Genomic DNA, 11,078 nt, shown 5'->3' with positions numbered 1-11,078 from the left:
GGGAGGGAGGGAGGAAAACTCAGCCATGCCTGATGTAGGAGACATAGTAGACCAGTAGGATCAACCAATGCATCCCTGATTGCCCAGGATTTTCATGCTGAACATCTCATGTCCTGGGAAAAGCCTCATTCTCAGGCAAACCACTACATTTAAATGCTTAAGATAGAAACAGTATTAGCTTAGAAAACACAGAAGGCACTGTTTTGGTGTGAATAGTTAATTCCATGTAGCCATGTTGACTTTAAGATAACTATACCAGACATAAGGAGAAATGAGTTGGACATGCACTATAGAGCCCAGTGGAGAGACTGGTCTGAATGTGAAGAATCCTGAGTTATCATCTGAGAACTGAAGTCAGGCAAGAGGACAAGAATCTCCTACGGAGGCATCACAAAATAAACAGAAAAGGAGGCTAAAAGGGGAACTTGGTTTGGTGTTTTTTTTTAATAGCAAGGGTTGCCCATGTTTATTGCTGCTTTATTGACAATTGGAAAGACATGGAAACAGTCCAAATGCCCAAAAGTGGATGACTGGATTAAAAAGATGTGGTACATATACACAATGGAATATTACTCAGCAACTCATATAAATATATATGGATGGAGCTGGAAAAGATCATGCTTAGTGAAATAAGCTAGAACAAAAAGGAAAAATACTGGATGGTTTCACTCATAGCAAGAGTATAACAGACCAAGCGAGAAAATCATAATAATAATGAACAGCTATATACCAGAGACATTTTATGGGGGTGAAGTGGAAAATGGGATCAAAAACAGTGGGGAGGGGCGAATGCACTGGACTATGGTGATGGCACATGGGTGATTTGGTGATGGGAAGCCCAGGGGGTTACAACTGAGATGGAAAAATGCACAAAATGATGTAAAAAAAAAAAAAACTATTATATTCTTTTTTAAAAAAAAATCCAGGGTTTTGTAAAGTAACTGGCAGAGGAGAACCGAGAGACTGAGGGGGAAAAGCGAGGAAAATTAAGAGAGTGATTATCTCAGAAGCCTGGGGGGAGGAGGGGAGTAATTTTAAAAGTAACAGAAGAAAGGGCAAATTGTCCACCACAGAGAGGAAACCAAGGCACCGGAAGTGGGCTCTGTTTCCTGTGCTGCGGGGAAGGGGCGGTGTTAGGTATCAGCTGAGGCTGCGCCGTGAAGACTATGGTGGTGAAAAGCTATTTTTTTTTTTAGTATCAAGAGTTGCCGCTAACCTGACCAGGCTCGCGTGCAATGGGCATGTCTTTCTGGCCTCTACAAGGGAGCAAACTGAGTCTCAGTTCCAACTTACTCGCTATTCCTATGTGCAGACTAATCAATCGTTACTGACATCCTTATTTTTAAAACAACTAATATTTATTAAAAACCTAGTCTGTGCCAGGCTTTATCTCATTTAATTTTCACAGCAACCCATGAGGAACTATTATGAATACGGATTTCCCATGTGTCTGAGAAAGTAAAGCATCCTATGAAATTTTCCTAGTCCAAAGTGACATGAAGCAACACAATCATCAGTGATATACACAGAAAAAAAATTGCGGGTCCCGGACCCAAAAATTAACCTACCAAATCAGGCCAAAGGGCTGATAAAAACTAATATGAATGTAGAGTAAAAGCAGGAATCATCTGATACGTACACAGCCTGGATAAAGTCAGAGAGTGGCAGGAACACTGACTCTCGAGGCCCCTGCCAGAAGGCTGCTCATTATTTACAGCTTTTGTTGTAAAAATAAAAGTCCTCTTCAGATTTCTCAGTGAAAACAGTGTGAAGATAGGGCTTCAGTAAAAGCAACTTGGCATAACATGAACTTTTGAAAAGTGGAGGATACCTGTATATCTCATTTTATTTCTTTTCATTTTCTGCACATTAAAAAAAAAAAAAAAGAGTGGCAAAAATTGAAGTTTTTTACTCTGATAACATCCCGCAGCCTTTGAGATTGTTCAGTATCTCTGAATTTTGAGCCTCTATTATGTACATTTGTTCTAAAGAATCAAGTTAATTTTTTTCTAGTTTTCTTTGAAGTCTTACAATTTTCTGAGGTGTAATAACACCATATACCTCATCCCCATGCCAGGTTAAGTGAGGCTATCCTCCATTTCTTCTCAAAGAAAGCCGAAACAGCTTTCAAATACCCACAGCTCTGCAAGGGTAGATTCACACTCTGTGCAGTTGAGCAGTTTGCCAATCACTTTACATTGGTTACTTCTGTTTTCTTATTAAGTATTAGGCTTCTGGGGCCACTCCAGTGGTGCAGGGGTTAAAGTCTCAGTGCAATCAACCTGTCATCAGCCACAATGGCATAAGTTCAATTCCCCCTCTAGGGACTTAAACCCATGGCATGGCAGACTGCTCCTGCCTCGCCCACTGCTCCCTTCAGCAGTGTATTTCAGTCAACCCATCTGTTCTGCTCCCCTTTCTGTGTCTGGTGAATGCTCTCACTCCCCACACCTCTGCCTGTACCCCAGCTCTGTATGCATAAATAAAAATAAGTACTTTTAAAGAATGATAAATGTTAGACTTCTGATGTCAAAAAGCAAGCATCACAATCTCCTCATACCCTACAACACCTGGTGCGTTTTTAAAATTTTTTTCTTATTTATGCATACAAGAACTGGGGTACAGGCCAGAGGTGTGGGGAGTGAGAGCATTCAGCAGACACAGAAAGGGGAGCAGAACAGGCAGACTGAAATACACTGCTGAGGGGAGCAGTGGGCAGGTCAGGAGCAGTCTGCCACACCATGTGGGTCACCCCCTGACTTGGGGATTGAACTCATGCTGCAGTGGCTGCAGATAGCTTCATAGTCCTGTGCTTTACCTGCTTGCATCACCAGGGAGAGTCCCAACACCTAGTACATTATTTGGCACCACTGGTATTTATTAGTATTTGATGGCTGAGTACTAATACTCAGAAACAAAATAATGTTTACACGATGTTTGCACCTTCTCATCAGTTTACTGGTTGGAATCTGGAACCCCGGTATTTTACCATGTTAATAAAAGCTTTTTTTCACCAAATCAGTTCATTAGTCAAATTATTGTTTACATGCTGGCTGGAAAAGGAAGAACACAGATATTAAAAAGTCCTATATGTGGTAACAGCCACAAAGGAGCCAATGAATAATGAGAATTATCCAATTATCATTTCAAAAGCCTTACTGTGGAAGATAAGTATAAAACTTTCTGTGTCCAGTTATATAAGCTTCTGTATACACTTTACCTATGACACTGGGAGTATCAATAATATCATATTCCCAACTCACCAAAAGCTAAAACTCTCAAAGAAGGAACATCTATAAGCAACTAATGAAACAGGCTCCATTTTTCCCTCTCTGCATTACTCAAATTGAAAAAACTCCAGAGTTATCAATTCTTTTGTAAGACACACAAGTCTAGGCTTGTACAACTACAATTTCTGCTAACTGGCCACAGCCTAGTATTTTCACACCTTTTTTGTACTAAATGGTTAGAACTGATCACTCCACCAGAAGCTGTCACTGAGACAGCTTCATTTAAAAATCCTAATAATACATGCAGCAACAGAATTGAATTTTTGGATATTTTTCTGTTTTATTTGCATTTGTTGCAACAGCCACCTCTTTTCTTTTTTGAATTTCTGCACCCATAAATGCCTGTTGAGGTGATGGGGAAAAAATTGTATTCAATTTGTCACATGTAATTAGGACATTTCTGGTCTGGGAAATTCGTTTGAATTACTACTGGAATTTTTGATAAATGCTTTAGATGACTTTTCCAAGTTGATAAAAAGCATGTGCTGAAAAAGAAAAAGAAATAGGGCAGGGGACATGGGGCAGGGGGAGGGAAGGAGTAAAACACCACGCTTTGCTAATAAATAGTTCTCAGAAATATCAGCTCCCAATTTACTACTTGTACACAATGGGCCAGTTGGAACTTGCATGGTGATCCAATTTGCCACAGCTCTTGTTTTTAGTCTTCGTGTGGCTGCTGTTGGAGCGCAGTGGGGGCCTCTCCTGCGCTTCCCCTGAGTCAATCAGTGGGCTTTTGTTTCCTGCTGGTCAAAAATATCAGGTGGCTTTGAGAGTCTAATTATCAATGAAAAATTAAATTCAATACAGAAATGTAGCCACAAGCACCCCCCCTTCACCTTTCCTGTGCCCTCCTACCCCAGACATGTGCGGGATATCTAGTTATTCCTGCAAATTCCAAAAAGATAGCAAGAAAAAAAGGCACAGGCCTGGGAAGCAAGCAAAAGAATACTTGAATCTTACTTACACAGCTTTCTCCTTTTGGGGTGGAGTTTTGTTCTAATTTCCATGGATGTTCTGGAAATCAGCAAATGGCAAGATACTACCTCTTAGAGTTGTCAGGCCACGTTGATCTCAACATGGCTTCATAAAATTTTCTGGCTGGATTTTCCATCAGAAATTGAATAAACAGCATTGGAGGAAAATGTGTTATTGCTAACAACCCCAATTTACTTGATAACCCAAATATGTGCTTTTCTAATGCATTTGAAAGAGTTCTTACTGGTTGTTAAAGTATATCCTTATCTCTTCTGAGTTTACTCTAGGCGTTTTGGAGAACATAAAGTTGAAAATGCTTATAACTGCTAAGGTAGATAAATACTCCTCACTACTTCACATTCTAAGTCACAGAATCAATTGGAGTCCACCAAACGCAGAAATTGTATAGCCTTAGTTATCTACACATGTGTTCTCTTTTCTTTGAATTTTAAGATTTATTTATTTATGCATACAAGAGCTGGTGGCCAGGACATTGGTGAGAGGATTCACTAGAGACAGAGTGGGGAGCAGAACAGGCAACTGAATGAAAAACACTGCTGGGGGAAGCAGTGGACTAGACAGGAGAGGTCGCTGTGCCATGGGGTCACCTCCCTGGCAGGGGATGGAACTCATGCTGCAGTGGCTGCTGCCAGCTTCACAGTGCTGCACTTTAACCCCTTGTGCCACCAGGGAGGACCCTACATGTGTTCTCTTTTAACCTACTTGTCTTTAAAAAAAAATTGTACCTTATTAGTCAGTGATCAATTGAGTTTATATAATAGGGGAAAGTAATTCTCCCATGGCAAGATCTACACCCTTTCAACTTTGAAGATACTCCCCTCAAGGCGCTCCCTGGTGGCACAGCAGGTTAAGGCACAGCACTGTAAGCTATCTGCAGCCGCTTCAGTGTGAGTTCAATACCGCCCTGGGCGGTGACCCACATGGTGCAGCAGACCTCTCCTGACAGCCCCTGCTCCTCTCAGCAGTGCACTTCTTTGATCTGCCAGTTCTGCTCTGCACTTTGTCTCTGGTGAATCCTCTCACCGCCCCTAAACAAATAAATCTTTAAAAAAAAAATAGTCTCCTCAAAATGAAGTATGAAATATTGAAGTTAAACACAATGGAGGCAAAATTTTTGTAATGCTCAAATACTGCAAAATGAGTATCATCATCAACATTATTGTGTAATCTCATGGAAAGTATTCTAGTAGATTCACAAAGATCATTGAAGTGTGTTCTTGCATCTGAAGAACTATCAGGAGTTGCCATCAACCTTGAGTGAAATATCTCCAGAGAATCTTTAATCAGACAACACACTTAACTCTATGAGTTCAAAAGTATTTTCAAAATCTTGAATTTATTTTAACAAATTGTATTAGAAATGCCTCCCCAGTACTTAAGAATCCAATTGTTTAAGCCTGTTCTAAGGATGTCAAAGACCCAGTAACCAGATCATAGCTAAACTCATTTAAGGGCTCTGAGAACTCAGTAACAAATATAATAATGAAATAATACCCTCGTGACTAGAAGATAGCAGAAAAGAGGACAATAGCAAAGGAAAATTGTGACTATATTGTAGCATGGGAAAATTTGGATTTGCATTTTTAAGTGAAATATTCCATCTTTGCAAATATGAGTATTGAAAAACAAAAAATAATTTTATTGTGTTCTTTGAAGCTTCTAATGCTCCTTTGGAAATGGAGTAGATACACATGTTGATTTTATGCACACCAGAAATTTATGTAATGTCATAATGCAATGTTACTTTGATAAAAAATTAACAATAGGGCCTCCCTGGTAGTGCAAGGGGTTAAGTCTCAGCACTATCAAGCTGTCTACAGCCACTGCAGCACAAGTTCAATTTCCACCCAGGGAGCTGACCCACATGGTGCAGGAAAGCCTTACTCACCCACTGCTCCCCTCAGCGCTGTATTTCAGTAGATCTGTCTGTTCTGCTCCCCACTCTGTCTCTGGTGAATCCTCTCACCCTCCCCCCACAACCCTGACCTGTACCCCAGTTCTTGTATGCATAAATAAGTCTTTAAAAATAAATGAACAATAAAAAATAAAAGAAACACTGCATACTGAGGGATATGTTATTAATCATTTGAAAATTATTTCAAGTGATTATCCATTACATAACTAAGGAATAGGCTGTCTTTAAACAGGGGATATTAACAGGGAGGAACAGTTGCTCAACATTCCTTGGCTTCTATACATTTATGTGAATTTTGCTGATTATTTTACCTTAATACCCAAGACAGAATATACATGTACATAACAGTGCCACATCAGTTACTGATAAGGTAGTTCTTTATAAATGAACACAAATAAAATCCTAATAACTAAAATAACACTCAGATATAGTATAAGCTCAAGATGACTTTTTCAATAGACTTCAAAACTGTAAGAACTAAAGACATACTAAAAATTGTTTCTGTGCTTACATATTTTTAAAAATTGACTTAATTAAATAGGTAGAATAATTTTTCTCATTAATTCTCTTAGCAATTCTCTTTAATTGGCAGGAAGAGAGGAGTAAACATTTTTTGCAGATGCATTTTAGGTTTTCTGATCTTCCTGACACACCCAGAGCCTTCTGGAAAAGAAACTGTACATGCTATTTAAAGTTTCATCATACGTCTTATATTATACATTCTAAAAGACTTAATGGACAATGCATTAGAAAGAAAACAGGTAAATTTCAGAATAATTTAATGTTGCAAAGAAACAGAACAACTTGCAGGACATTAAACACTCTATTTTGACATGGAATGCCTGAAGCTAAAGCAATTAAAGCTGCAAAATATTGCTGGCTGACATGATGTGTATGTAAATTTGTCATTCATTGGCAAAGGTTCGTACCAATCACTGAGAATGTTCACAGAACAACAATTTATGTACCATAAAATGAAGTGAAGTTCTATGAAAAAGAAGTTTTATATCATTTAAGTATTTGAACACTATCCATTATAAACTTTTGGTTTAATAAAATATACTTTTATAAAAATTACCTTAAATTGATGATTATTTCCTGTAATATTACTTATATCTATGTTTATTTCTAGAAAGAGAGAATAATATTTTTAGCAAACTGGAAAAAAAAACACAATATAATTGCTATTACATTCAATTTGGTTATGTTCTACCCCATACTCCCAAAAGGAGACCTTTGATTATAGTACTAAACTCTACTCTCAAGAATAGTCTAACAGGACATACTGAATTCTAGCCAGTGGCCTGATTTATCTCAGTTTATAAAAGGGTGTATTCTGGGGCCCTCCCTGGTGGTACAAGTGGTTAAGCTGAAGCACTCTGAAGCTATCCACAGCCACTGCAGCACAAGTTTGATCCCCGGCCAGGGAGCTGACCCACATGGCAGAGCAGACCTCTCCTGTCTCACCAGCTGCTCCCCTCAGCAGTTTATTTCAGTAGATCTGTCTGTTCCTGCTCCCCACTGTCTCTGATGAGTCCTCTCAACCCCTGGACCTCTGACTTGCATCCCAGCTCTTTCTTGTATGAATAAATAAATAAATCTTTAAAAAAAATGTATTTTCCTACACAATGTAGACAGGGATAAAACACAGTAATCCCCCAAATAGGCTGTTACTATGGAAGAGAAGAGTGAAGGTCACAGAATATGAGGGTCATTTAGAAAATGTAGGCCCATCCTCTACTGTAAAAGCCTGAAGACTGGCTTTGTCAGGCCTCCCCTGGGCCATTTGACATTGAAGAGTAATGCTGGACAGAACTCTAGCAAATGATATCAAAAAGCAAGACACATTTTAATATCCATTGATCAAACCTCTTCGATTATACTTTTGATTAGCTAAACCAACAATAAACTTGAAGTCAATAATCTCCAGACTATATTTTGGAGAAAATCATCACAAACCCTCGACTCCATTTGATAAATAAGACACTATTCAGGAGTCCCTAACCTGACAGACATTAAGCATTAAATATTATTCACATAAACATGGTGTTGATAATTAAATATTATTCACATAAACATGGTGTTGATAATACAAACCAATCATTCTTCAAATTACTCTAACTTAAGTGAATTTGACATTTAAATATATATAGATATTAAAAATGAAAAAAAGTCATATTTTAGTTTTTAATCATCTTTCAGCCATCTATGTAAATTGCACAATAAGAATGTTACCTTGTGGGAGCCCAATAAACTTATTGGGCATCTGGCTAGGCATTGTGGGAATTTTTTTAATGTATATTAAATGTCCTCAAAAGGCTCATTGTCTAAAGAGAACAACAGGTAATTAAATAGTGCACACAGAAAAATGTCAAAAATACTAAGTAGAACTATAATGATAACAGAAGAGAGCAGAAGGAAAGGAAGAAAAGAAGACAAAATTTAAAGAAAACAGAGGAAAGGTATTGACATACAGACAGGAAAAGGTAGAGTGATTCAGAAAACTGACCTAAGTACTGCTTCAACATATACTTGCAGAAATCTTTCCAGTCTCTCTCTTACTGCTCACTATTAACAATTTCACGATAGTTTGAGAGGTATGTACCTCTCACGGAGATATCTGGGATGTACTTGCAAATAAATGTTTTCAGATCTATTTCATTTCTAGAATTACAGCTAAGAAAGGGATAGTCTTGAAATTTATATGCCAGAGAGACAATTTCTAAGTCGAAAAGGTGATTATACATTTCAGTGTTTCACAAACAATAAGTATGAATCATAGCAATACTACACAGTGTGAATAGATTTCCAAGCCCAAAGAAAGGAACTAAACTAATTCTAAAATTATCTCCACCTTTGGCCAGTAATAACCACTGGTCTTAAAAATATTTTAACGTTCTTTCTCCTAAGCCTTAATACAGCAAGAAGAGGTTGAAATGTGGTCTTCTTATTATAAACATCTAGTATCTATGAAGTACAATATTAATCCCACTTGTACCATAGAAAGTATGATCCACTTGAGACTTGCTCTCTTGTGAATTATGAATCATTGTAGCACTCTGGGGACAGCTATTGTGTCTCCGAGGTTCGTACTTTGTTTGTTCAATTTTTTCTTCAAATATCTTGGTACTTTAAGTAAATTTGAAGTTCCCCACATGAAATAGCTTAATATATTCTTTTACATACTCTGCACAAAACTTGTAGTTTAAGAGAAACAGAAGATCACCAAATAAAATCATACATGTTCTATTTTGTCCCTTGTAAGGGAAGGCTACTTATTATAGCCTTATTCCATTGGTAAGCAGCTAAAATATCCAATTAATAGGGTTGAACCATCAGCCAGAATTTGTTTTCAGAATAATGAAAATGTGTTGTCGTTACATTTTTATTTCCTCATATTTTTTTTGAGATGTGATTCATTATAACTTATTTTAGTTTTCTGTTTTCTAATTCTTCACTTTTTCACATCTTTTCCAACAAAATAATGCCACATAAACAAGAGTTTACAGATTTTCTTCCACTGGTACACTTTTGTTCTCCAGACATCTTAAACATGGGTGTGGTAAAATACAGAAAGAACATGAATGTGACCTTTCTTACATGAAAAAGCATCCGTTTTCTCTTTTCTATATGCATTTGGCAATACAGAAAAGTAATTCTAAACTCAAATATCATGCCAAATGCTTCTAGTAAAAAATAGTTTCTAAACATAACCTTAATTTTGAAAGTCACTGCTTTCATTAATGGAATCTTCCAGCAGCCTTGTTTTAGCAGTACGACTTTAACCATGAAATTTCACTGCTTCTGTTTACTCTTTACCTATTAAATTGCCAACTCAATTTATTTTCCCAGTTGTCATTACCTTGTTAAGAATTTGCTAATAAGTTAAAGATTTCTCCATTCCCTTTCTTAGCTTATGTAGCCATGTGAATTTACCTACCAATACAATTTAGAATATAGGATCCAGAGGAAAACAGAACTGGTTCCTCATGTCAGAATTTTTTCTTATTCCTATTTAAAAAATTCACTTTTAGAAAAGAGTTGGGAGAAGAATAGTCCATGCATTTTCATATTTGTTATGCTTTTTCAAGGAAAACAACAAAAAGTCTAGTGAGTCCCTGAACTTCTAGGGGGAAAAAAATGAGTTTATCTAAAAGAATGTAAGTAGTGCAATGAATTCAAGAACTAACTAGGGTCACATACTATCAATAATACAATTTTAACACATACTGTTCTTCTCGTTGAAGTCTATGAGATGTCAGCAAAAGACCAACTGAGCCCTAAAACAGAGTTTCAACAATTTGTGCCTGCTCACCGCCATAGCCTATCATGGTAACAAACGGGACAAAATAGACTATGCTGGAAGACAATGGAGACCTTGATGGTGGGTGTGGTGTGGTAACACACATCGGAGAGGTGGAGTCCTATAATTCGGAATCATAGACAATGGTATAAACCAATGTGAACTTTAATTTTTTTAATATATAGAAGATCTGGGATATAGGCCACAAGTGTGAGGGTAAGAGGATTTAAAATGGGGAGTAGAATAGGCAAATCTACTGAAATACACTGCTGAGGGGAGTGGCAGGCAGACAGGAGAGGTCTGCTGTGTCTTAGCCTCTGTGCTCTCAGGGAAGGCGTAAGCTTTATTGTTTTAATTATATGTATTAGGGCCCTCCCTAGTGGTGCAGTGGGTTAAAGCACAGCATTAAGAAGCTACAGTCACTTCAGCATGAGTTCAATCCCCACCTGCCTCGAAGTGACCCACATGGTGCACTGGACCTCTCCTGACCTGCTCGCTGCTCCCTTCAGCAGTGTACTTCGATGATCTGCCTGTTCTGCTCCCCACTCTGTCTCTGGTGAGTCCTCTCACCACC

This window comes from Condylura cristata, unplaced genomic scaffold, assembly GCF_000260355.1.
Source record: "Condylura cristata isolate star-nosed mole 26May11 unplaced genomic scaffold, ConCri1.0 scaffold00026, whole genome shotgun sequence".
Taxonomy (NCBI): Eukaryota; Metazoa; Chordata; class Mammalia; order Eulipotyphla; family Talpidae; genus Condylura; species Condylura cristata.
The sequence above is the reverse complement of the archived record's forward strand: the minus strand, read 5'-3'. Positions refer to the sequence as shown.